Source organism: Amblyomma maculatum, unplaced genomic scaffold, assembly GCF_055883805.1.
Source record: "Amblyomma maculatum isolate TAMU_Amacu unplaced genomic scaffold, ASM5588380v1 scaffold_15, whole genome shotgun sequence".
NCBI classification, from domain to species: Eukaryota; Metazoa; Arthropoda; class Arachnida; order Ixodida; family Ixodidae; genus Amblyomma; species Amblyomma maculatum.
The window spans coordinates 7843871-7866828 of NW_028146740.1; the positions used below are offsets into that span (position 1 = coordinate 7843871).

A 22958-nucleotide genomic window follows, 5' to 3' on the forward strand; every position below is an offset into this window, starting at 1 on the left:
TCGAGTAGATCGGTGTCAAGACACTGTAGTCGATTGACTTGCACCTACTAGCCGCCTACAATGTCACTTGGAGATCATACCCAGCTAGTGCAACAATCTACATTATGGTAAGTGTTGGGGCACCACCTATGAACCTAATAGTGGCGCCCTCTATGCTGAAGCGGAGCCAGAGGATTTGTAATAAATCAGCTTGTGTTTGCTTCTGGAGCGGCGTGGATGCTTGGCTCTCTCTCTCGGCATCCCGCCACGACAGCACGGAACGCCAACGAACATGGAGTCAGAAGTGAGAGCAGCATAAAAAAACTCGTCTTAAAAGCAGCTCTCAACGACCGTCAACGGCAAAAAGATGCTCCCGGGAAGCGCCCAGCAATCCCAGTGGCTAGGCCTCACTCTACAACCGCCAGAAGCGTTCGACTTCTGCAACCCTGCAAGTTGGTCTTCATGGAAGCCTCGCTTCAAGGACTATGCCACTGCCTCCGGACTACGGAACGCTCCGCAAGATATGCAAGTACGTACGCTTATGTACTGTATTTTCCCGGAAGCTCGCTCACTGCTACACACCTTTTCACTCGACGCTGCTGCGTTAGCCTCCTACGACGCAGTTGTCAAACGCTTCTCCGAGCACTTCGTGCATCCCTGTAATGAGCTCTATGAGTCGCCTCGCTTTCACAAGGGCGTTCAACCACCTGGCGAGAGTGTCGAAGTATTTTACTCCGAACTGTTCAAGTTAGTCAAACGTTGCAACTACCCGTCACCGGCGGTGGAAGAACGCTTGGTCCGCGACAGGTTTGTCGTTGGACTGCTCGACACGCCTCTCTCCGATAAGCTTTGCTGCTCCCCGAAGCTAACTCTCAAAGAAGCTTGGACGCAAGCTCGTCAGTCCGAGGACGCGGACAAGGAACGCGCAGTCGCACAGGCTACCTCGCAAGGCATGGTCAACATTGATGCTGCGACTCAAATGTTTCGCGAAGGGCCGGTCGACGCCAGAACGTACTCAACGGACGCGAAGTCGGAACGCTATCGTGGCATTCCGGTCTGTTTCTTCTGCGGCCGCGCATATCATGCACGTTCAGAGTGCCTGAAAAGAGCTCTATCTACAACTGCTGTTGTAAGGAAGGTCGTTTTGTTGAAGTTTGCCGCTCCAGGAAGTCGAGGCAGGCTAAATTCAATGCTATCCAAATTCACGCTCTCGAGACGCCAGCTAAAGTCAAGAATGTGGATGTCACAGTCGACAACTACACCACTCACTTAAAAGTAGACTCAAGGGCCAAGGTTTCCGCAGTTACAAGTGACTTCTCTGCAGTCCCGGCTGAGCTCGCCAGGGTAGACGCTATTTTGACAGGGCCCGGTGGCCAACCTTTGCGTGTAAGGGGTTCGTATTTGGCACAGCTAGTTTGGCACGGGAACACCAGCCCCCAGCGTCTTTACGTCATTGAGGCACTTTCACTACCTTTACTGGGTCTACCAGCCATCAAAGCTCTTGAAGTTGTGAAATGTTAGGGTAATGTCAATACTCCTGAGCCAGCGCTTCATGCTGAACTGTTCCGTGGCCTCGGCACGCTGAGAGATGAGTACACCATTCGCTTGAAACAAGATATGCCTTTCCCACTCAGTGCACCTCGATGGATACCAATCGCGTGCGTGAAGTTGTTCGTCAAGAACTTGAAAAACTCGAAAGCAACGGCGTCATTCGCCGTATTGATAAACCAGCTCTGTGGTGCGCCGGACTGGTGGTAGTACGAAAAAAGGATGGAAAGTATCGTCTGTGTGTGGATCTGACTCGACTAAACAAAGTGGTTCTCAGGGAACGACACATTTTGCCTACCGTTGGGCAAGTTCTTGGGGTCAGCGTTGACGCAGCCATTTTTTAGAAGCTGGATGCAACTGCAGGCTTCCACCAAGTCAAGTTGTCAGCAGACTCGCAAGAATTGACAACTTCCACCACGCCTTTCGGTCGCTATTGTTTTTGCCGACGGCCCTTTGGCATCACTTCCGCCTCGGAGTATTTTCAAAGGAAATGGCCAGAATCCTTGAAGGTCAGAAGGGTGTTTAATTTTATTTCATTTTATTACTGTCAAGTCAGGTCAGGCGTTACAGAGAGGAGTGGGAAATAAAGGAAATAAAAAGAAACAAACGAATAAACAGTTATAGTTCATAAGCATTAACAGTATCCTTGAATTTTTTAGAATCCTCAATGACGACGATGGTGGACGGCAGGTGATTCTAGTCCGAGGCAGTTCTGGGGACGAAGGAATTATGATATTGGACAGTCCTGCACTGTGGGATGTGCACCTTTAAGTGGTGATCTCTGCGGGACGATATGTGCACCGGAGGAGTAAACAGGGACTGCTTTAAGTTTTCGTTGCCGTAATATATTTTATGAAATGTGCCGAGGCGTGGAAGGCGGTGCCGTATGGCAAGATCTGGAAGATTAGGCGTTCTTTTGATTTCTGTAACACTGGCACGGCGGGAGTAATTAGACATCATGAACCTTGCAGATCGATTTTGGATGCATTCAAGCAACACAATGAGAGAGTCAGTATATGGGCCCCACACAGAAGCAGCATACTCAGTTTTTGAGTTTTGTAGAGCAGTAGTTTCACAGAGATAGGGGAAAGGGAAAAGTTACGACGGATGAAGCCGAGCATGCGGTTGGCATCGTTAGTAGTATATTCGATGTGAGCCTTCCAGGACAGATCATCAGTTATTTGAACATCAAGATACTTATAGTTGTTAACTTGTGTCAGTGGGGTGTCATCGAGAGAGTATGAGCACAGAATGTAGTGATTAGTCGTGTGCGTAATTCTCATTATTGTACATTTATCAACATTTAGTTTCATAAGCCAGGTATTATACCAAGTTCCAATTATGTTCAGATCATTTTGAAGAGCGCATGCATCACCTTGGTTAGGAACTTCTCTGTATGAAACAGTCATCAGCGAAAAGTCTTATTTTAGAAGTTACTGAAGAAGGAAGATAATTGATATAGATAAGGAAAAGAAGAGGTCCTAGAACTGATCCTTGCGGAACGCCAGAGGTTACGGGGGAAATGGGAGAGTCATGATCGTTTGCATTTACATACTGACTTCGATTACTTAAAAAACACTCAATCCACTTTAAAATGCCATTATCAATATTTATTTGCTTAACTTACAAAGTAACAGTTGGTGTGACACGGTGTCAAAAGCCTTTGCAAAGTCGATATATACGCAATCAATGAGAGAAGAGCGCTCCAGTGTGAAAATAAAGTCATTAGTGAATACAATTAATTGCGTTTTACATGAATGATGCTCACGAAAACCATGCTGTTAATCTGTAAAAAACGAATTAGATTCCAGATAGTTAACAAGGTGTGAATATATAATATGTTCAAGGAGCTTGCATGGAATAGATGTTAAGGAAATAGGCCTCTAGTTATTAGGATTATGAACGTCACCAGACTTGTGGACTGGAACCACCTTGGCGATCCTCCAGTCGTCAGGCAGTGATGCGCTACGGATGGACTGCTTAAAGTTTCGGACTACATCATGGCTGAATATAAACATGTACTCTTCAAGAACTTATAATACCGTCGACCCCTGCAGCTGAAGCAAGCTTTCCTTTCTGAATAAGCCTGGCAACATTTTGATCATTGATAGTTATAGGCTCCATCTGAACCGATTCAGAAACCGCAATATCGGGTAAGATGGAAAGCAGGGAATTACTAAAGGATGAGAAAATGTATTGTTCAAAGCAATGCAGCACTTGTGAGGGGGAACCGGGATACTATTTTTAGAGCGAAGTCGGACCTCTTTTGTTTTGCGCATATTAACGACTTTCCAAAATTTTTGCGAGTTGGAAACGAGCAAATGAGGCAGTGTGTCATTATAAAAAAACATGCTTAGCGATCTGCAGCGCCTGCTTGTACTGTGACGCGACAGCACGATAAAGGTGCCATTTATCAGCAATTTTTGAATTTTTCAGCTGCCGGAAAATGCGCTTTTTCTTATTTAGGAGGCGCTTTAGCGATACGCTGAACCAGGGTGCTGGTTTGGAGCAGGAAACGCGACTAGTGGGATTATGTTCATCTATGAGATCATTCACCTTCGTTTTAAATGTGTGCCAGTTTTCTTGAGTGGAACGACTCCAGAACTGCGGGAAGAAGGTGTCGAAAAAGCGCTCGTGCTCTGCATTATTAGCCTGTAAGTCTGCCTTGTTGTAGTTCCTAAGTAGCTTGTATCTTTTCGGAGAGCGAGCCGAGCGTGAAGGCATAGTTAAGTGGATTGCACTATGTTCACTTAAGCCCGGAAGAAAGCTGATTGAAGATATATTTTCGGGAGAGGTGGTTAGCTCAAGATCAAATATGTTGGCAGATGTCTGAGTAACACGGGTTGGTTCTTTAACGATTTGATCAAGGCTGAACAATGCAGAACATTTTGAGAAAGGACGTAAGAAATGAAAAAAAGGGCTGTTCAAAGAAATCGCGGGAAGGTTGAAATTGCCAAAAATATAAAGAGGAGACCTCGGAAACTTAGAAAGGACAGAATTAATGGCGTCATGTAGGTCATCGCAGATGCAAGGCTGTGAGCTAGTTGGTCGATATCATACGCTGAATAAAACGTCGTTGTGGTTCAAACATAAGTAAATGCAGAGAAATTCCAGTGAAGAATTCACGGGAACGTTGTAGGAAGCAATTTCATCTGATACGGCAATCAAAACACCACCACCAACCCGCTCACAGCGATCAAATCTATAAATGTTATTTTTTTCACAAGTGAACAGTTCCCGAGAATCAACTTTTTCAGACAGCCACGTTTCGGTCAGGACAATCACATCGGCAAGACACGTGTCGGCTAGAAGTGACAATGAGTCTCGTTTATTTAAAATGCTACGAATGTTAGTGAAAAGAATCGAGTAATGTGGATTCGGTAATGCCTGAACGGCTGCGTTTTCCTATGGCGAACCTGAGAAAGAAGTTGATGCAGGCGTGTCTGATGCAGGCAGGGATGATGCAGGCGGGGCTGTGGCGTCTATTTCAGAGGCACGTCCGCCAGGCGCTTCAACTTCGCATACGGCATTCGTGTAGGCAGAATATACATAGCATTTGTTGTTTACGTTCAGTGGGTTGTAACGCAGGTTGTATTTATGGCCACTTGCTTTACCATAGTCCATGAGCGTTTTCCGCGAAAGCCTAGTTGCTCTGCAAAAGTCCTTCTGTATAGACACGCCTGTATTCTACAGGTCTGTTGTCTGAGCCCAAACGCCATCTTTAACTTTGAACGACGCGAACTTCACGACGATCGGTCGGCATTTTTTTTCAATAAAAGCTCCAAGGCGATGTGCCCTTGCAATGCCTTCATCGGTTAGTTCCAGGGAAAATGAGCTCAGAAAGCGTCTCCGCATCTTCTGCTCAGATTCCGCCCATGTTTCGTCTGCTGCATCATTGTTGGGGATAAAGTTTCGCATACAGTAATGGCAAATAGACCAGAAATTTCTCCAGAGTGTGTTAATGTCAACAAAGTGAAATGTGTACAAGGAATCTTCTAAGTAATGGACAAAGCTAACTTGGTCAGCCAAATCGTGTTTTTTTACAGTGACGTATTTTTCTGTGGTGGGTTTTGAAAATCTTAGAAGAAGGCGACTGAAAGATACCAGCTTATGCTCCGATATTCCCTCATGTATATATTCGCTCTGACGGAGAGTCAGAGCGAATGATCCGGACTGTGAAAGACATCTTCCGTAAGGCAAAAGATCTTCACTTGGCCCTTCTCAGCTATAGGGATACACTAGGTGGCTTCAGCGCGGCTCAGCTCCTAATGGGAAGGCAACCGAGAACTCGAGTCTCAAAGCCGGATGAAAAGCGTCGTCCAGACTTGCCCGAAAGGGAGCCCTCAGATATGCTTCTTACAAGAAAGGGACTGCAAAGGACTTCAACCGACATCATCGAGTCAGGGATCTGCCATCACTTCAGTCTTGCGAGCTGGTCCATGTTCGACCCGACCAGGTGCGTGCTAATGTTCTGAGCAATGCACAGCGTCCTTCGTCGTCGAAACGGAGCGAGGAACGATTCTGCAGCGGAATCGTCGATACCTTGTTTCCTTTGTGTTGAGGGCAGCAGATCCCGCCCTTCTCCAGCCTCACCCCCTAACTCAAGAGGCAGCAATACCTGATCCACCGCTTGTTACAGCGGGACCTTTACGTCCTGGTGATGGTGTTGTGTTTACCCGTAGCGGCCGCCGTGTAGTATCAGTTGACCGCTTGAACCTGTGACTGAGGGGGGAGATAGGGTCGCCACCTATGAACTTAATAGTAGCGCCCTCTAAGCAGAAGCGCAGCCAGGGGGATTGTAATAAATCAGTTTGTGTTTGGTTCTGGAGCGGCGTGGATGCTTGGCTCTCTCTCTCGGTATCCCGCCACGACAGCACGGAATGCCCACGCAACAGTAAGGATTAAAACCAGCGGAAAGACGGAGACAAAGGGAGAAGCATACAACAAAAGTTTTCGCTGATTTAATCATTACCAATATTTGCCAATTGGCCCAACTTTTCACTCTACTGAATCTACATTATCAACGGCCATCGCGACCTCTTTGTAATTGTTCAACTTTGGTCTCCTTTAAAATTCATATTTGATTACTCTACGGTGCTTGCAGTGCGATACTTCGTGCAATGACATGCATGCTGTCTATTTTTGTTTTCTATGCTTGTCTGTTTGCACATTAATTCAGATTTTGACTTGGTTTAGGAAGGCCTGTGCTTTGACTTTCTTCTTTTTTTTACAGGCGTCAGAAGTGAGAGCAGGGGTGCCAGTTTTTGATTCCCAGAATTTAATCTAGAGATGCTTGCCGGCTTCGTTACGTGGAGAAGGGGCAGAAATAGGAGGTTCTTTGAGCGAGTCCCCACTCTTCAGCAAGGCACTGTTCTCCTCCAAATACAGCCCCTAAACGCCTGGATTCCTCCTAGCAGCATAGCCTCAATTACTTCGTAAGAACTGTTCCTCTTTCATTTCATACATATCCAAGAGTCGCTTATCACTATTAGGTTCAGGCAGGCACAAGGTGGGTATATTGTTTGAACGAATATACACTGAATATTGAAAGACAGTTTTACTCCTACGGAATAGCTAGTAGCTAACTCTCAATTCCCCAGTATGCATGTATACTAGCGCGAAACTGCAAGACAAACGACGAATACAAATGACACACAAGCGCTAAGATTCCAACTGATATTTAATGGGTGAAAATTGTACGTGTTAACTGATAAGTACATTACGAAAAATTGTGCTGTCACTTTTTCAAAAAGAGCAACTCCGCATTTGTCAAAGTGAGTGAAGGTGCGGTAACACAGATATCCTGCAGACCGGCTATCTCACCAGCCTCCTTGATCTCCCGCACTATTTTGTCCGAGTGCCTGCTGAACACCTGGCTAGGTTCGGAGCGCACTGTTCTCCTTTCCCGGAAGCTTGGTTTGCATTTTCCCGCCAAACTGCCTGTGCCTGTCTTGAAGGTCCTCTTTCAGCCTCTCACTGTGGCATCTACCCATCTGGCTAACGTATCCTTGCCGCATAAAAGGGAAATGGAGTAAACCACACCCTCCACACAGTCGGCGAAGGAGTTCTGGTGCGCCGTGTTACGCCGCCGACTCTCGGTATCCCCCTTGTTTACACGTAAGCACAGAGTAGGCAGTTTTATAGGGGCCGAAAAGATGACGCTAATATCACTACGCCGTCCAATCCTCTTGATGCGGTGTGAAACATTGTGTATGTATGGCCCAACCACCACTCTTTATCTCTGCAGCGGTTCTTCAATCCTATTCCTGGGTCATGCTTCTTTTATTTCTTTCAAAAGGCGTTCAGTAACAGAAGTAACAATGCCTGGAGGGTACCCGGCGTGAAGAAGTCGAGCTACCTGATCATAGAAACCTTCTTGCATAGAATGAACGGAATTTTCGAATAGCGTCCTTCAGCCACAGGCTGGGGATTCCTTCCTTAGCTTGAAATGGGCCAATAGAAACGGTGGCCGCTTCTTACAGCTCCGAGGTTTTAAAGCGCTGAAGAAAAACCACAGGAAGGAAGACACAACAGGACAGAAGCGCTTATATCCTTCTACGTCTTTTTTCCTACGGTGTTTCTTCAGCGCATTAAAAATTAAGTTCATGTCCCAACTAACCCGACAAAAAGTTCTACTGAAAATCGTAGCCTTAGATCTGGAAACCGGAAAGAACCTTCCAACGGGACCTCGTGTGTCGCTTGATGTGGTTTCAGGCATTACTCGAAGATCTTATACCATCTGAAATCATGGGCTCAGCTTCAATATCCGTCCTGTGGGCGAAAACGACTAAGTAGACGTCCACCAAACGGAATACCTTGACCACGGAAGAACGTGCTAAAAGTGTTAGCAAGCTTCAGTCTTCCGAGCTAGAAATAGGTCGTTGAGAACCGGGGCGATGCAAGACCCGATGAAAAACCCACTCTTTAGGTCTGTTGAAGCTCCTTGTATGTTGACTTTGAAGGAATTGCTCTGAAGCAAAAAGATGAAATTTGCATAGGATCTTCAATTGCTCCTATATTGAGTGACCTATTCCTTGCTAAGTGTGATAGGACTCTTTTTATTCATAGGAAGGAAGCTGGAGTTGCCAAGACATTAAGATATGTCTATGTTTTTTTATTTTGCCTGCCGTATGGAGAATACACAGAGAGCAAGGTTGAGAGCATTGCGGCACTATTCCCTAAAGCACATCCGGAGCTTGAATTCACTTTTGAGCAATCACAGATTGTACAGATTCAGACTTGTGCTTCACGAAAACCATATTTGTTGGTTTTATAGGACACGAGATGCAAAAGGCCTTCTTCCTTATGACTCCGGCCATACAAAGTGATCAATAGTGGGCTAGCTGTCTCATGCTTAAGGCAGGAGTTGATCAAATCCTGTCCGCACTTGATAGGCAACAGTGTCAACCTAAATATTGAGAGGTTCAAACGAAGTGGATATCCGAGGAGCATGCTGATATCTGCGGCTCAAAGCTGTTTGAAGAATGTGCGACCTCGAACAAGAGAGCGTAAATGGGAGACAGGTTTTTGTCTTGCCCTACATACATGGCTTCGCACATTGTCTCAAGAAAATAGCCAGCCGATTTTAAATCTGCACCGAATACTTTAAAGAGTATGGTGCAGGAAGGTGAGTGGAATAAGTGAGACCAATGAAGAAGCGGCGTGCTGCACAGGGAACGCTTTGTCAACTGCCGCACACGTGCCGTTTACAAGATTCCCCTGACATGTGGGAAGGCCTGTGTGGGGCCGATGCCTAAATGAGAGGCTAAGGGAACACAGGAACTCCTGTGCCGCATTTTCGGCTCCTGGAAACCTGGCGCCCCATTGCTCTCGTTTTAGAACGGAAGGCGTTCAACAGGACTCGACGTGTAACCATTGCGTACCAAGGTTCATCGAAACTAAGCTGGCGAAAAAGACAGTTTTAAAAGACAGATTATCGAAGCATTCAAGATGATTTCGGGGGAAGAAGGGGAATGCGTGAGTGTTCCGTCGGTGGCGCTCAACAGGAAGGAAGCGATACTGCTTCGTTCGGACAATATGACAAGATAGACGCAATTCGCCATTATTTTTTTTTTATTTTTCCTTCAGAATTTTTTCTTCGCATTTTTTCTGAATCTTCTGCTTTCTTCTTATTGTATCATTACGTTTTTGAGATGCTTTCTTCTTCTTCGTATCCTAAATAACAGCCAGTTGGTAGTGAGCGCATCAGCGGTGTGAAAGTCTTGCTTTAATCTCTTGTGAGTGTGTGTTGTGCTTGTGTGTAACTAAGCAGCGCCAGAGATCCTCGGATACATGGCTTAGCCCTTCGCTCACCTGACCTGGCAAGGAATCGACTTCCATAGTGTGGAAGGTGCACGAAAAAGACGAGGCTTTCGGCATCCAATATGTCTTGCAAGTGTCAGGCTCCAAAGAGGCTCATTTGTGTTGTCTATGAGACGAAGAGCTTCCCGTCATGTTGCAGGTGCGCCGCGTTGCGGCTTTAGCGGTCCGAAAATGCGAACATAGAGACAGTGCTTGAGGAGGCACGCCTGATAGTAGGATTCTGTTTTGGCAAATCAAGCACATCCGTTTCCCATTGCTGATTGACGGCAGCATACCACCGAAGAAGGCAAGCTGTTCCAACGAAGCATGTTGTTTAGGACGTAAAATGACATGGCCGTTGCTCTGCAGACTGCTTGGGCAGCGAAAGAACCGAGGTGCATGGGATCTAGATAAGAAAAATTAAAAGCGCTCTAGGTAGAAGAGATGAAATTGAGAAGGGTGAGTGTCCGGGCTCCATTATTAATGTATGCAGCGCAAAACAAAGACAAACGACGAAGAACGAGGACAAACATACTCTGAACTTCCAAATGACATTTAATAGGTGAAATTTGAACTTATAAACAGATATCTCAACAATATTGGGAAATTGTCTTCGCTTGTCACTTCTCCAGAAACAGCAACTCCGCATTTGTCAAAGCGATTGAAGGCGCCCTAACACAGATATTTTGCAAACCTGAGCAGCTTTCTTGATTTCCCGCACTACCTTGACCGAGCTCCTGCTGATTACTGAGCAACTCGCTGGGTTCGGAGCGCATTGTTCTTCTTTTCCGGAAGCTTTGTCATTGATTTTGCATTTTTGCCGGTGCAGTGCCAGATTGTCTGTGCCTGTTTCGAAGGTCCTGCACTGATGTTCTTTCAGTCGCTCATCCAGACATATATCCGTCTAGATGACGCAAACCTTGCCGCATGAGAAGGGAATGCAGCAAACCACACCCTCCACACAGTCTACGAAGGGGTTCTATTGTGCCGTGTTACACCGCAGACGCTCGGCATCCCCCTTGTTTACACGTGCTCAGAGAGTGCACAGTTTTACAGGGACTGAAAAGGCGACATTAACATCACTACGCCATCCAATCGTCTTGAGGCGGTGTGACATGGTGTGTATATATGGCACAACGACCACTCTTCGTCCGAGTGGATGTTCTTCAATCCTATTGCTGGCTCGCGCTTATTTCACTTCCTTCAAAATGCGTTCAGTAACAGAAGTAACAATGCCCGGAGGGTACCCTGCGTTAAGAAGTCGAGCTACCTGATCATAGAAACCTTCTTGCAGGGCGGGAGATCAAAAAGGCTGCTGAGATAGTCGGTCTGCAAGACATCTGTGTTAGGGCGCCTTCAATGGCTTTGACAAATACCAAGTTGCTCTTTTTGAAGAAGTGACAAGCAAAAAAATCTCCTAATGTTTTTGGGGTATCAGTTTATAAGTCCAATTTTCACCCATTAAATGCCAGTTCGAAGTTCAGCGCTTGTGTCTACTCGTTATTCGTGGTTTGTCTTGCTGTTTTGAGCTGCTATGTATACGTAATGGATCACCAACTCGCTCGCACTCTTACCCTACTGGATTCCCCTGGGTATTCTGCCAGCAGGCACTGACAGCATGTATCAAAGCGTCAAATAGTTTTAATGATCGCTTTTGCTCTCTCATTTATAAATACGTTCTAATTGCTTACAAGTAAAATAGTTCATGGAATCATTTCACGCCGAAATTTAATTGTGCATCGCTCCTTACAGGCTAACATAGGAATATCAAGTGGAATAACCATGCACGATAAGCTGTTGCAAAGCTCCACAATGCCTAGAATGCACAGGTTTACAGTGGGACATTAGTGGAAAAACAAGCGATAGGACGATATGCGAAAAGCCACTGGTTTATCAACCTCGGAAATTCCAATGGATTAAGGAGATTATCTTACATGGTCTGTAAATGGAAAATTTAACAACACACCCATACTCGGAGGGCAAAACTGGTTTTAAATGAACGATGAACCAGCAATGAAAAATGAAGTAAACTCCCCGAAAGTCTATGTGGCTCAGATAATGATGCTGCTGTGCTCTAAAATTGGGCCATAGTCGGCCCAATGGTCGTGTGCTGCTTGGGTGAGCTGTTGTATGATGCACGTCCGAGTCGGCTAGAAGGTCATCTCACTGGTCAGGACTATGGCTACTTGTTTCAGGCATTATTTGGGATAGCCCTACATCCCTCCTACATAGTGTAGCAGTGTCCAGCACCAGGAAAATTCGCGTTTGTATCATCTTGGCCATATCTTGTGGAACAGGGCTCTGTTTAGATGTGTTTAGTTGTAGGCGCCTAAGTGTAGTGGCTTGCTGTCGGCTTAGTGTGTCATGTGGGAGCGCGAAATTTCAACGCCTCTCCATACGCGCTCGTATTGTCTCCCCGTATGTTTATGGGTTTGCGAAAGGCTCTACCCATGGCTCCGCCTCCCAGCTGGTGAAACCTCCAAGTTGCTTTGTTTTGTTTGAAATAGGTTCGATGCATGAACGGCTTCCTTTTTTTAGTTTTTGTAGAGTTCGTAAATCTAAACTTTTTGCTTTCAACGCTCTTTAAATTTTTACGGACTGTTTACGGAAAAGGAAATAACATACTGTTACATTGGGGCAAGCAAGAGAACGTACAGATGACCGATGACGATGAGAGGATTTTAATGAATCGCGGGTGGCCTAGCGCGAACTTTTCTACCCGAGCCGCTACTCGCTTCTGCATCTTCGGTAACACTACCAGGGGCCACCAAGATCCCTGAGAGAGAGAGAGAGCACTGAAAATGCTACATAATTTGGGCTCTGGTGCACGACGGCATTGCCGGGAACCTCCAGACCAACCGTGGTTCGAAGCTAAGAAAATCGAGCGATATCAGAAGCCAATGGGACCGAGACGGTGATCTGTATCTAAGGAGACATTTTCTGCGCACTTACGGAGGACCAGAAGTCGGTATATCCCGCCTCTCAAGATGTTAAACACGGAGCAGTTGATCTCATGGCAGCAGCTATAAACAAAATCTTATCTAATTCTTTCGATGTACAACAATATACACCCGACCATACACAGGGACACATACATGTCTCTTATGAGAAGAGAAGCCTACGCTTTGTCGCAAAATATAGGGCTGTCCGGAAATCGATGCTGTGCAAATAATCCGCAGCGCCACTCCGCAGCATTGGGAGGCTGCGCTGTCCATCAGAGACACCGAAGACCAGCTTCGGCTACTTCAACGGGCCAACCTGGCAGCGAAGGCCGCTATAGTCCTGGAATGAGGAGCAAGCCACGAGAGCGCTAACTGCTTTTGGAGTTAGAAAGTTTCTGTCTCTCTGCCGATCTTAGACGAGGAAGAACAATGAAGATGAAGAGTTACATGACACGATTATGAGGGCGACTAGATGAGATGAAACAGAAGAGAAGGAAGATAACGGATTGCCGCCATGATGATAACCGGATGAAGTCTGGTCAATAAAGGGCCAGATTTCGGCCAAAATCCGATTGACGATGCCCAGATATGCATCGCAGGGCATAGACAGGGGTGTTGTCCTCACGTGTGTGGCGTATCGGGTGGGTGGGGTCGTCTGATTGGCGTCTCGAATCAGCCGGATCTTCTGGTCGGGTCTGATTCGCTGTCTTGTGACGTGTCCGCGCGTGTTGGTGGCGTCTTGGGTCGGTAGGGACTTCACGCTGGGCTACTAGCTTCTCGTCGTGCTGTTCCTTGTTTCTTTCGAGAAGACCAGGAACCGTCGGTTCAACACCGGTGAGGCCTTTCTGCGTGGGGTTTGGCTAACGTTTAGGTTAAGGCTAAGGCACTGTTTTTGTGAACTTGAGGGCGCGTTTGTGAAAATTTAAATCTTTGACCGCCCCAGGCGAAGAGTCGGCAGCTTGGTTTGCCAGCTTGCGAGCCCACAGCCTGCTACTTGAAACCTTCCAATGTAATTCCCGATTGGTGAAGGTATGATCAATATGGAAAACATCAAAAATAATTCAACAGGAACTGAGAATTCTCACGACCCATTACTTGCAGATTTCTGAAGTGCGGCCTGTTGGTCGCAGAGGCATTGTTTGCAAGTGATCAGACATCGCCTGTGTGGCCGACGTGCCTGAATGCAAAGCTTTCAACTCAGTGCCAGTTCCCGAACAGCTAAAATGTGTCAGATATATCGTTTGTAGTGTCGACCCAGCATATTCGCAAAAGCAAATAGAAGAATTTCAGGATGTGAGAGTTGGAGTGGTTTCGTGCACCTATAGAGTTGAAAGGGGAACCACTCGCAATTTCCCACTGAGTCGCTAATAACAACTTTAGCGTCTTGATGAATTAGAAATTTGGCCTATTATATTGTTACAAAATTTATTTGCACGTCGGATGTTAGATGCGCTGGATGTTGGCACCCCAGTGCGCACAGACTTAGCTTCCTCTTCTTCTTCTGCTTCTCCCGCCTAACCTCATCTTCCATGAGGTTTGGCGAATACATGGGAATACAGAACCGCGGGAAGTGCGTGACACTGCTTGCTTCGCAGCCGATGGCCGCCGAGCGAGTCAAGGTTCATCACGTTGATAACAGGGCTTCATGCAGGCCACGTGGACTACTTGAGTCTTCCAAGAACGACGCCCTTGGGTAGTCAGGCGAGAGACTACAAAGTTGACTGCGCTGAGGCGTTTCAGTACAACGGATGGATCAGAATAGCGGTGTAACAGTTTCTGGGACAAGCCACGCTTACGCAACGGCGTCCAGAGCCACACGAAGCCACCAGGGCCACAAATAATATCTTGATTACGCTTGTCGTAGCGTTGCTTGTAGCGTTCTTGGGAGGCTAGAGTGCGAAGTATAGCGAATCGACGAGCCTCTTCCGCCAAAGACAGAGCATGCGCTAGTGAATTTTCACAGTGATCGAGAAAAATAAAAAAAAAAACCTACATCGCGGAAGTCGGGCGTAAAGAAGGAAAAGCGGACTGTCATTTTCTGCCTAGCAGTGTTAAATGCGTATGTTATAAACGAAAGGACTTCATCCCAGTTTTTGTGGCGGGAGTCGACATACATTGCGAGCATATTGCTAAGCGTATGATTGGTGTGTTCGGTAAGACCGTTTGTTTGTGGGTGGTAAGGAATTGATGGCGAAAACGGGACGAGCAGAGGCGAAGTTATAGGACTTCTGCCGTTAACTGTCGCCCACGGTTGCTGTTAACAAACGAGGAGGCCCATGTCGAAGAATGATGGACCGCAGGGGAAAGCCGAGACATGAGAAGCAGTGGCGGATAATATGACAGCAGGTTCACAGTACCGCGTAAGGTTTCTACGCACACTGTGACTCAGCGGTTTCCGTTGATGGAACGAGGTAACGATCCTAGATGGTCAATTCCCGACTGTTCCAATAGGGTTTTTGGCGGCGTTATTGGCTGAAGATTACCCGGCGGAGAGAAGGTTGGGGGCTTGAAACGCCGGCACTGGAGGCAGTTCGCCACATAACGCTGAGTAGTTTAAAGCATCTTTGGCCAATAAAAACGTTCCTTAGTCATTTGTAATGTCCTGGCAAAAGATAAGTGCCCAGCTGTGGCATCGTCATGGATTACCCGAAGAACCTGACACAGAAGACTTGTAGGAACTACCAGAAGAACCAGTGCACCTACTGAAGAGTAGTTCTTTTATAGTGGACCATCACAAATCTAAAATGAGGTCGTAGAGTTTCGGGGACCTTCTGCATCAAAAAGTGGTGCAAACTCCTTGTCGTTACACTGTGGTATCTTTAATTCACTAACATCGGGGAAGCGTGGACAGATAGCAGCAAAATTTTACGGCGTAAACTCTTTTTTGAAGAGGGGGCCGCGCCAGACATTCGATGTGAGATCTTGATCGCGTTCAGCCGCGCCACGTCCACTTCTTCCACAACCAGCAGCTTGTCCTTCAACTACGTCTTCGCTTCTCCGTAACAATATATTCATCTTGTCGCAATCTAGTTTCAAGCGGCAACTGTGACAGGCAGTCAGAATTACCGTGCTAACTACCTATCTTAAAAGACGAGTAAAATGAAAATTATGGAGGTGCAAAGCCCACCACGCAAGGCATGCACAGCGGCCACGAAGATTTACAACCCAACATATGGAATGATGGTTCGTCACAATTTGAAATGCACATCCATAAAGATATAACCGAAATGTAGTACACCGAAAACAACAGCTATTTATTCTGGTTCAGTTACTGTGTAATTACGTTCTGTATTTCTCAAAGAACGGCTTGATTATGCGACATGTTCATTGACACTGTGGCGCTTTATGAGCACTGCTCCAACTCCGAGTGCGTTGGCATCAGTGTGATGTTCTGTTGGAGCTGATGGGCAGAAGTGGCGGAGTACAGATCCTGATGTCAAAATAAATTTTAAATGCGAAAGCAGGAGTCACTATCGGCAGCCCCCTTGAAAGGCACATCTTTTTGTAGAAGACAAGTAATGGGATATGCTAGGTCAGCAAACGTCGGAACAAAACGCCGGAAATAGGAGGAAAGCCCCCCAAAAGTCCTGAGCTGTTTTAACGATTTCGGCGGTTTAAAACAAGTGACAGCTTCAATCTTTTTCCGATCAAGCCTGACCTCATCCTTGTCTACTAAGTGTCCAAGTACCAGTCTCTGGCGCTCTTCGAAACGACATTTCTTGGAATTAAATACCAGACTAGCTTTCTCAACGCACTCCAAGACGATCTCTAATCGACTGCTGTGTTCACCAAAGCTAGTTCTGAATATTACTACATCCAAATAACGCATAAAAATGTGCCACTCAGTCTCAGTCCGCGCAAAACTGTATCTACGAATCTTTAGAAGGTGGATGGAGCTTTACATAATCCAAACGGCAAGATATTAAATTCATACAGTCCGTCTGGGTGATGAATGCCTTCTTTTCTTTATCTGGGGAGGGTGCATGGGAATCTGCCAATAGCCTGATCACTGGTCAATGGCGGAAAAAATAGGAGGTAAAATGTAAACAATCAATGGCGTCATCAATACGTGGCCAGGCATACATGTCCTTTTTGGTAATAGCACTCAGTTCAGTTCAGGCGTTCAGTCGTGTCCGACTCTTCGTGACCCTATGGACCATGTCACGCCACGCTTTCCGGTCTCTCACTATCTTCTTAACATCACATAGCTTCATCTGCAATGCCTCGAGAATGCCATCTAAGGTAATAGCACTAGCCGTCGATAACACAAAATTGCCATTTGCTGTCTGTCTTTTGGGCTAGTATCACAGGGGCTGCCCACGGACTGGACGGTTTCTGAATGATGCCCTTATGCAGCTTACCACGAACTTGTTCTTCGGTCGTCTGGCGCTCTGATGAGGATACACGACAAGGCTTCTGATAGATTGGATCAGCAGATGTTGGTGTCAGGCTACGCTCAAAGGCTGATGATTCGTTTCGGTACAGCGCCATTCTCCTTTCTTGTCGACTAGGTGTTGCTCTGTACTCATTCTGGCCAGGTGTTATTTTATATGGATCATCATTGTCAGCAGAAAACCTTGTACGGGAGTTCACCTACTGTTGGTACTGCTGGATACTGCTGGTACGAACGGTGATTGCGGCAAAAAGGCATTTGTCCCTTTTCTGCTTTATACCAAGATGGCGGTATAAAGATTTTCGTTGCACAGACAGAACACACACTACAAGAATGATAACAAATGTCCACATTGAACAATTCCGATCTCTTGTAGCCGCTGTTGACTAGCACGAACTTCTATTAGTCCTAAACCCCAATGACTTATACGAACGATTCCGCGAAAAAAACAATTGAATTGTATAATATGCATTTCCTACCGTCACAATAAAAAAGAGCAAAAGGGCTACACGCGACTTAGTGATAATAATAAAAGCGCGAAATGCTCTTTTCCATAAGTTCCCATCATGCAGAGAGAAATTAATATTTCAGGAAGATCCCTAACAAGTTAGGTATAAAGAAAGCACGTGTCGCTACTATGCCAAAAAAGTTGCTGACATTTGTTATGATCCTCAAAAGACATGGCGAATTCTAAAAAGCTTACTTGGTAAACACCATACAATTTTACCTGCTGAATTAAAGATTGATAATCAAATGCACGGTGGTGTGACTCTCAGTAATGTGTTCAATAGACATTTTTTAGCTTTTGGATCTTTTACTACTTCGGGTGCTTATGATTTCGATAAGTATATTCAGTGTAACCTGACAAAGTCCATGTTTCTTTATCCAGTCACAGAACCCGAAATTGTTCGCCTAGTTAATGACCTTAAAAATAACAGTTCATGTGGTTTCGATGGTATTACGGCGGCACTAATCAAAGCAGTTTTTGATATTCTATCCGAAGTGTTATGCCACTTAACTGATCAGGTGTTATCTGCAGGAATATTTCCAGATAAAATGAAGATTGCTAAAGTCATAGTTCTACACAAAGGGGGTACCGTCGATTGTATTGGTAACTATCGCCCAATATCTGTCCTCCCACTGTTTTCCAAGATAGTAGAAAAAGGAATTAATCTAAGGCTAACTAAGCCCTTGAGTGAAAATGCCTTTCTCTCTGCAGCCCAGTATGGTTTCCAGAAAGGTAAGTCAACTGAATCTGCTCTATTATTCATTAAAGATAAGATAGCACATAATATAGACATGCAGTTGTGTACTATAGGAATATATTTGGCTTTAAACAAAGCAGACTACTTTTTGAAAACCTGCCACGCTACGAAATAAGAGGCGTCTCACTTCAACGGCTCCAAAGCTACTTGTCAAACTGCTCTCAGTTTGCCATTATAAGTAATTTTGCCTCGGATCCTGAATTCATAATATACGGTGTTCCTCAAGGTTCTATCCTAGGCCCTTTATAATGTCTTATATATATATATAAATGATATCATTGCTATCCCTGGAACTTCCAATACCTTGCTCTATGCCGATGACACGAGCGCCTTTTTTTCCTCGCCAAGTTTACCCTCCCTAGTGTCTGCAGCTACAAGCGGCTTTAAGATCTATGGAGATGGCTTTGTGCAAACTGGCTGATGTTAAATGTTAAAAAAACGAAATATATATTTTTTTAGCTGTTAATAAACCAATAAATAAAACAATCACACTTTAGTTTCAATCTATCTCCTTAGAACGTGTTTCAGTGCACACGTATTTAGGGGTTCTATTTCACGAAAACCTCCACTGGTCTTATCGTGCAGACTTTGTATCCAGCAAAAGAGCCCGATACATAGGTATAATGAATAAATGTCGCTCGCTTCTGCCAATGCACTTGAAGAAGCAACTATATTTTTCCACTGTCCAGTACTGCCTGTTGGTTTTGTTTTTCCTGTGTGTGTCCTTCTGTGCGCAACTTGTTTCTACAATAGCATGCACCAACTCGCCCAACAAGAAGTTCTTCTAAACTATCTGTTATGTACAGGTTAGCCATGCAGGCGGTGAAATTAAAGGTGCAAGCATGGGTAGTATGTAACAAGATACTCGGAGAACTTCAGAACGGCTTTAGAAATGGTAGGCGCTTAGATGATAGCCTGTTCGTGCTTACCCAATGCATCGAAATATCTAGAGTGGAAAATAGACCTTTGTATTTGGCCTTCCTGGACACAAACGACAACGTAAGAAGGGAACTCCTGTGGAACATATTAAAAGATGAAGGTATCGGTTATGAGATAATAGAGTTCCTACAGGAAATATAGCCGGATAACAAAGTAGAAATTACGTGGGAAGGAATAAGAAGTACGGAAGATGTCAAAATATGCAAAGGATTAGGACGAGGCTGTCCTCTATCACCGCTGCTGTTCATGTTTTATATGATAAACCTGGAACGGAGGATACAAGACAGTAACCTAAATTTTAACCTGTCATATAGATTAGGTATAAACAGCAGCGGTTGCGTAGCGGTAGAACATCCGCCTCGCATGCAAGAGGACCGGCGCTCAAATCCCGGTGCCGCGCAATTCTCCACCGGATTAAAAAAGAAATCCGCGTGTCGATGGAATTGCATAAACAGGTTTGGGGTGCGACCTGAGGCCGGTGAACACCTTCGGCAACGCACTCCCTCACCAGAACAGGAGTTGGCCACCCTGGTGCAGTAATTGGCACCAACCTCTCATGATGAGCTCCATAAAACCTTGGCCCTCAGTCACCAGCGGCTGCGGTGTTTTCACTAAATCCATCGTGCAGTGCACAGTGACACCACCGCTTCGATCAGCGTGTTACTGCATACGTGAACGCTATCCCACTTCTGACACCATGTTCCAGCGTCCAAAAACGAAAACGCAGCTTGGAAGCAAGAAGAAGAAGAGCGTTTATTCGCGATTGCATGCTGGTATTTATACGCTACAAGCGGCTGCATGATAACGGCCAGAGCGCATGCGCGACTGATACATTGCATCTTCCTCGGTGTAATCTTTAAAAGTCGAAGAGCACAATACGCGACACTTGTTGGAAATTCTGGTCGTAGTGAAGACGATTGGGCTGTCTCTTTTGTCGGGTGGATCGCTTTGGCACAAATTGAGTGGGCTGTATTGTAGACTGCGACGCTTTCACGTTTACCTGGGAAATGTCTTCGCTTTCAGAGTCATCTTCCGTTAAGTCGCTTCGGAATGGCTCACGTGTGGATAGAAGATGTCGGTTGCGTCAAAGCACTTTGTTGTCCTCTGTAAGGACGCGATAGGACCTTGGTGCTACCAGGCCCATGACTCGAGCCTTGCAGTCCCATGCATTCCCTCGTACTCTTAAAACTGCATCTTTTTTTAGTTCAGGCAGATTTTTCCCTTTGCTGGCGTGGTTGGCGCCGGGACTTTTGTTGATTGGAGCATGACACAAAGTCTGGTAGCCGAGTGCGTAACTTTCTGCCTTGAAGAAGCTCTCCAGGGGACCGGCCTTCGGCTAGTAGAGTCGAGCGATAACCGAGAAGGCCCAACCAGAAGTCCTCGTTGAGTTCGCTAGTCTTCTTCATTATTCTTTTGACAATTTGGACTCCCTTCTCGACGAGGCCGTTGGACCGTGGGAATCGCGGACTGGACGTGACATGCTTGAAGTCGTATCTTGAGGCGAACAAAGCAAATTCATGTGATGAAAACAGAGGACCGTCGTCGGTGCAGACTTCCAACGGAATCCCACACCGTGCAGAAATTGAGCTAAGCTTAGCAATTACAGTGCATGTCGTTGTGTCAGTAAGCTTTTCGACTTGAGGGAAGTTTGAAAACACATCGAACAAGCACAGGTAGGAGTTTCCGCCGTACATAAAGATGTCAACACCCACCCTGTACCAGACATGGCCTGGAATCGGCCTAAGCAGCACTGGTTCGGTTTCTTGTTTGCAAGCGTATTTTTGACAAACAGAACAGGTCTTCACTATGGTTTCAATGTCCGTATTCAGTCTCGGCCAGAATACCAAGCGACGGGCTCTCGCTTTGCACTTATTTATGCCTAAGTGACCTTCATGAATACGACCCAGTATTTCAGCTCTCATATTCTTCGGAATGACAACCTTTGTCCCCTTCATAATAATACCCTTAACTTCTGATAACTCAGGACCAAAAGGTTTCATCGAGCCTTCAATTTCTTCTCCATTCCTTAGTTGCCGCAATACTGTTTGCAATTCAACAGAATGGCAAAGCGGGCGAGTTGGTGATACATGGTTTAAAAATAAAACAGCGCAAAACACACAGACGAAAGAATAGAAACAGACACCACAAGCGCTGTGGTGTCTGTTTCTATTCTTTCGTCTGTGTGTTTTGCGCTGTTTTATTTTTAAACTGCAAGTCTGGGTCAGAGGCTGTCGCTTCTGCCAGTCGATAAAACATTTTTTTGCTCACCAGCTCTAAAGTCACGCTCACTGCATGAACGTCGACGTCTTCAGTGAAGTCATCACGTTCGCTTGGAACGGCTGGCGACGATCTTGAAAGCATATCGGCCAGGGACAGCTGTTTGCCTGGAACAAAGTGAAGAACGTAATCGTATCTTAGCAAGCGCGGGAAAAATCGTTGCAATCTTGGTGGCATGTCACCAATGGCTTTCGAAGCAATTGATATATCAACGGTCTGTGGTCTGTTTCGATGGCGAACTTGCGGCCGTAAACGAAATAAAAATTTTTCACAGCCGAAAGTAATGGCCATTGCTTCTTTCTCCATCTGCGCGTATCTTTGTTCTGCCTCCGTCATTGTGCGTAATGCATAGGCGACCGGCCGCCAACTACCACCGTAGTTCTGAAGAAGGGCAGCACCAATCCCATTTTTTGAAGCATCAGCAACGACCTTGGTCTCTTTAGCAGGATCGAAAATGGCTAGCAAAGGAGGACCACTCAGTGCGTCACAGACAGCTTGCCATTCCTTACAGTGGTTTGCAGACCGTTCAAAAAGGGCGTCTTTTTTAATGAGGCTTCGTAGAAGCGTCGTCCTTTCCGCTAGATGCGGTATATACTTTCCGAAGTAGTTCACTACCCCGAGCATTCTGTGAATGCCGGCTTTGTCCTTTGGCTGAGGCATTTCACCTAATGGTGCGATCTGTGCGGGGTTAAGTCTTATTCCGTCTTTGTTTATGATGTCACCCAAAAAGTCAATTTCCGTGACACCGAATTTGCATTTCGCCGCATTGAGCGCAGGCCGGCATTTTTGGCTAGTTGCAAGGCTGTGCGGAGGCGAGTATCGTGCTGCCCATATCAATATGTCATCGACATAGATTCGGATCCATGGAACCTGGTCGAATATTTCATTCATAGTTCTCTGGAAAACCTCAGGCGCCGAAGCAATGCCGAAGGGAAGTCGCAAGAAACGGTAGCGTCCGAAGGGTGTTCCGATTGTGCATACCTTTGATGGAGCTTCATCTAAGGGGATTTGGTGGAACCGCGAATGCGCGTCGATGCGAGAGAAAAAGGAGGCCCCGGAAATCTCAGCCTCAATGTCATCTCGCTTAGGCATTTGATAATGTTCTCGCTTTAGGCACTCGTTAATTAGTCTGGGGTCAATACATATGCGCAGTTTCCCATCCTTTTTACTTGCTGCAACAAACGGACTCACCCAATCAGTGGATTCGGTGACTTTGGGCACGATGACAGCCCGCTCCATCCGATCCATACCTTCTCGCAGGAGCTCGAGCAACGCCAAGGGCACCCGTCGCACCGGCTGAACTACCGGTGTTGC

At 46.0% G+C, this 22958-nt stretch overlaps 2 pseudogenes; both read left to right on the forward strand.

The window, feature by feature from the left end:
* The first annotated feature begins 346 nt into the window (after positions 1-346).
* LOC146172004 (uncharacterized) lies at positions 347-1500 on the forward strand (annotated as a pseudogene).
* Positions 1501-5690: 4190 nt separating this feature from the next.
* Positions 5691-6249, forward strand: LOC146172005 (uncharacterized; annotated as a pseudogene).
* Positions 6250-22958: the final 16709 nt, after the last annotated feature.